This window comes from Callospermophilus lateralis, unplaced genomic scaffold, assembly GCF_048772815.1.
Source record: "Callospermophilus lateralis isolate mCalLat2 unplaced genomic scaffold, mCalLat2.hap1 Scaffold_139, whole genome shotgun sequence".
Taxonomy (NCBI): domain Eukaryota; kingdom Metazoa; phylum Chordata; class Mammalia; order Rodentia; family Sciuridae; genus Callospermophilus; species Callospermophilus lateralis.
This window is the reverse complement of record NW_027512543.1, coordinates 2,499,931-2,505,262: the sequence shown is the minus strand read 5'-3', so window position 1 is coordinate 2,505,262 and position 5,332 is coordinate 2,499,931.

Sequence of the window (5,332 nt, the reverse complement as noted above, 5' to 3'; positions counted from 1 at the left end):
TTCAAAATTTTCGAGTTTATTAGAGTAAAAATTTTCAAAATAATTTCTAATTATCTTCTGTGTTTCAATCGTGTCTTAAGATATTTCATTTTTCATCACATATGTTAATAGTTTAAGTCTTTACTCTTCTTCTCTTTGTTATCATGAAAAGTTTTTATTTCATCATCAAATCTAAAGCTTAATTTTGCTGGATATAAGATTTTTGGTTGTTATCCATTTTCTTTCAGAGCTTGGTGTATGTTGTTCCAGGATCTCCTACTTTGAGCATCTGTGTTGAGAAATCTGCTGAGATCCAATTTGGTTTACCCCTATATGTAATTTGATTCTTTTTTCTTGTGGCCTTTAAAATTTCATCCTTATTCTGTATGGTAGGCATTTTCATTACAGTGTGGCTTGCTTTAGGTCTATTGTGATTTTGTACATTTGGTGTTAATATGCCTCTTATCTTTGATTTTCCAATTCATTCTTTAGATTTGGGGAATTTTCTCATATTGTTTTATTAAATAGATTGTTAATTCCTTTGTTTTGTATATCTATGCCATCCTCTACCCATTAATTCTTAGATTTGGTATTTCTGTATTATCCCATAATTCTTGGATGTTCTCCTCATTGTCTCTTACCATCTTCATTTTTTTGTCTATTTTATTTTTAAGTTATATATTTTGTCTTCATCATCTGAGGTTCTGACTTCCAAGTGATCTTGTCTGTTGGTAATGCTTTCTATTGAGTTTTTAATTTGATTTATTGTTTCCTTCATTTCAAGAATATGTGTTTCTGTTATTGTTGTTGTTTTGTTTTGTTTTCAGAGTATTTCTTTATTGAAGTAATCTTTGCTTTCTATATTTGCTCACATAGTTTTTTTTTTTTTTTTTTTATTGAAGTGGTCTTTTGTTGCCTGTGTTTGTTGTCTTATATCATCTTTTAATTCTCAGAACACTTAAATTATGAACACCCTGAACTCCTTCTTGACATTTCTTCTACTAAAGCTGGCCATTGATTCTACTAATGTAGTATCTTGGCTTATTTGGGGCACTTTCTTCCCTTGTTTTTTTTTTTTTTTTCATGTTGTTCATGTGTCTTCCCTTCTATCAGTGTGGACCTGAGGTATTGATGTCTACCCTATAGACCTATAGTGTCTCTGAAAGTTTCCAATAGCTCTCCTTTAAGGGGGAAATCCATCTTAATAACTCCCAATTCAAACAATATACATCCTTAAAACAAATAGTTCCTATTACGAAGTTAGAGTTTTGTAGCAATAGACAGAAATGATGTGTTTGATTATTATCTACAATATAAATGGTAGGTTTATGACAGGGTCTACAGTTTTTCATTGTGGACAGAGAGAGAACAAGGGTGTGTAGGTTGAGATGTTAAGGAGGTATGAGGTGAGGATATGGAGGTATTGGATCTTAGGAAGTGTGTATAAGGAATTAAAGAAGTTGACTGGTAGCAGAAGAAAAGAAAGAGATTCTGGGGATATAGGTAGTGGGAATATAGTAGAGAATATAAATATACAAACAAAAATTAATAAGAAAAAGAAAAAATGTAACAATAAAAAGTAAAAGAATATACAAAAAAAACCACTGTAATATACTATTCAGACATCTCAGTCTTCAGTAGCCTAATGCATGAAAAGAATTTGGTTTCATAAATGTTGAGTATGTGAGGGCAGGAAAAGAGAGAGTAAAAAAAGAACAAAAAGAAAATACAAAAAAAAAAAAAAAACCTCAAAGGAAAATTAAATAATTATTTCTGTAGGAGTTCAGGTCCTTTCCTATTTCACTTCTTAACTAATAAGTGGAGTTGTCTGGTGTTTTCTGGTATCTCCACCCTCAGGATAGTGAAGGTGTTTGGTGTGGAAGGGTTCAGGTGGAACTCCTGGAATTGGGGGCATAGCACTTGCCAGTCTCCATGGGAACACTGCACTGCAAGGATCTCCTTTGGGTCCCACTTGTGTGATGTGGGCACCTGGTCTTAACCCCTTAGATTATCTGTAGAACCCACAATTCCTGCTCTCTAATTTAGTCTCTAGACTATATATCTCTTGGCCCCCTCTCATTCTAATTCCCAATCAAGAATCTCTCTCTCTGGAGGTCCTGTTGGCTAAGCACTGGAGCATACATACCTGTTGTGGGGAGCTGTTCTGTATCTGGCAGATCAGAATCAGGCTCTGAGAGCTACAGGCCAGCCATGTAACTGTAAGCACTGTGCCAGGTTGGTTGCGGGGGTGTGGTGTTGAGGGACTATAGGTAACTTGATATTGTGTCTAGGCCTGAGCTGGTGTCCCAAGATGGAAGTTGTGCCAACTAAAAGATGGTGATGGTGGCAGCAAAGATGACCCAAGATGATGATAAATGTGTCCCAAGATGGAAGCAATTGCTTTCAGAGATGAGGCAGTGAGGAGAGACATGTGGTGGTATTGCACAACATGTTCAGAGATGCAAAACTGTGGCATGCAGTGCTGCAGTGGGAAACTGTCTCTAGACCCTGTCAAGTGTCCCCAGGTTCAGACTACCACATGGAGGCAACCATGGCAGTGGTTGCAATATCCCAAGATGGAGGCAACCAGGGGAGCCCCATATTCATTGACGGGAATCAGTACATGACTGGGGCCCATGTAGGCGTGGGAGGGTGTCTGGCCTCTTTCTTTTTTTAGGTTGCCCAGTATAAGGAAGGACACTATGTTTATAGAATGGCCGACCTTAATAAAGCTGTACTAGCCAAGATTCTCCAGAGAAGCAGAACCAATAGGCTATATGTAGATATATGAGAGATTTATTATGGAAATTATCTAGCAAAATTTTGGAGGTTGAGAAGTCCTACCATTTGCTATCTTCAAGCTGAAAAAGAAAGATATTCAGTGATTTTATTCCGTCTAGTCTGAAGGCTTGAGAACTAAGAATAACAATGCCCCAAGGCAGTAACAATGTCCCAAGATGGATGTTTTAGCTCAGAAAGAGAGAATGAATTTTCCCTTTTATATTTTTGTTTCAGTGGTATCCTCAGTGGGTTTAATGATGCCAGCCGACATTGGTGAATGCAGATCTTTACTCTGACTTCTGATTCAAAAGTTAATCTCTTCTGGAAATACTCTTTTAGATATTCCCAGAAATAATGTCTTACCAGTCACCTGAGGGCCCCTTAATCCTGTCAAGTTGACATACAACATTAACCATCATAAGTCTTAATAAAAATATTAAAATTGTATAAAACATTGTTGGGATACTTTGAAAACTACAAAGTCAAAAATGAGCAGACAAAGAGAAGTTTTGAAGACTAAAGTCTCAGTGTCGGGGAGAGTGACCAATTTCTGAGACTACCTGAGCATAGTCATATTTGACTTTGTCCTCCAAACACAATGATATAGCAAATATATATAAATAATTATAATTAACATAAAATATGAAAAAATTAAATATTATTCTCTTATTATAAAATGTATATTATTTAAACTGAATAAAAACAATAAAACTAGTTAGAATGACAAATGGTAATAATTACTACTAGAACTATTTAAGGATGTGTGAGAAAAATGTAAGTATTTTTATATGTATGTTTTTCTTCTGTTTTAAAATGTTATCACTTTTTCAATTTATTGTATACTCAAATTGTATAGCAAGTGTTTTTTGTGAATTCCTAAAAGTATATGAGTTTTTTTTAATTGCAATATAAATATATCAAGTTTTGAATTTAATTTTTAAGTGACTGTTTTTCTTTCATGATACAATTAAATGTTTGCAATGTCTGCTTCCTTTTCCTATACTGCTTCTCTGAAAGTATAGTACCCTTTCACCTATAGAACATTCTTCTCTTTAAATGCTTGACAAACTGAATACAAAAATAAAATTCACTTTGCCTTTTAATTTTGCTCTTCTTCAGCCTCTGTGAAACTGATTCCTAGTGTCTTTCCATTTAAATAAGAATAAACTAAATATTTCCTAAGAAAATGATTGAGCGTGCACTGGAATCTTGTTGTTTTTGTTACGTTGTTGTTTTTTATACTGGGTATTCAACTCAGGGGCACTTGACCACTGAGCCACATACATCCCTAGGCCTATTTTGTATTTTATTTAGAGACAGGGTCTCACTGAGTTGCTTAGTGCCTCATTTTTTCTGACTTTGAACACATAATCCTCTTGCCTCAGCCTCCCAAGCCTCTAGGATTATACCTTTGCAGCACTGCACCCAGTTGGAATCTTGATGTTACCAGAAACAGCAGGTTTTTAAACATAAAAGAACAAGTTTTTAGATTTCAAAAAGTAGACATTCTTTCATTTTCCTATCAGCTTATTTTAATGGACCAGTTGTCGTCAATCAAGTCCTCGTCTATAAATTCATAATATAGTCAATCCATGTCCCCATCAGTTTTAAATTGCAGAGAAGGTCACATTGGCAAAGGTCATCAGCATCAGTCAGAATCAGCCCTTCAATCCTCTAAAGGTGGACTCAGATTCTGAAATAATATTAGCAATCATGAAACAACAAGCTGGGCACAGTGGTACAAACTTGTAATCCCATCAACTCAGGGTTTTGAGTTCAAAGACAGCCTCACCAACTTAGCAAAACTCTGTCTCAAAATAAAACATATAAAGGACTGTGGATATGGTTTAGTTGTAAAGTGCCCTTGGGTTCAATTCCCTGTACAAACAAAAACAGAAAAAAAAGAAGAAGAAAGAAAACTATCAGAAATACTAAAAATATATTTGCTACCTATAAGGGAAGAAAATTTTGGCATGAAAACATATTTGGAGAAAATAAAACAATTTTATATTCAGTGAGTGAATTAAATTCATAGCTGTAGCTTTTATGTTTGGAATCTTTTATTTGAATCCTTTAGTTAAGTATGGATTTCTTTAAATGTGTTTCCTTGAAAGGACTAGAACACATATAATTACTCAATGTTAGATTATATTTTCAATTTTCACATAAAGTTTATGACTTTAGAATTAAAAATATAGACTTCAAAAGGCATAAATAGCCATGCTAATTATGTTCCTTTATGACAAATAAAACATATGTTTTCTATTTTCAATCTTTTTATTTCAAAGCACCTTAAGTGTCTAAGGCAATTAGAATAATCATTCTCATTTGTATAAAGAAAACTGAAATTAACAGGGTAAAGTTATCTCCACAAAGTCCTGTCATTTTCAAGTAGTAAATAGTCAATGTAATCAATAATGATTAAGCAGGTACTTATATGCCAAGCACTTTTATAGAGGCTACGTAAAAATGATCAATAAGATGGATAAGATCCACACCTTCGTAGAATTTTCATTCTGGTAAAAACTAATGGTAGTAGACAGTGTTATAAAATAAATAAATAATTTATTTA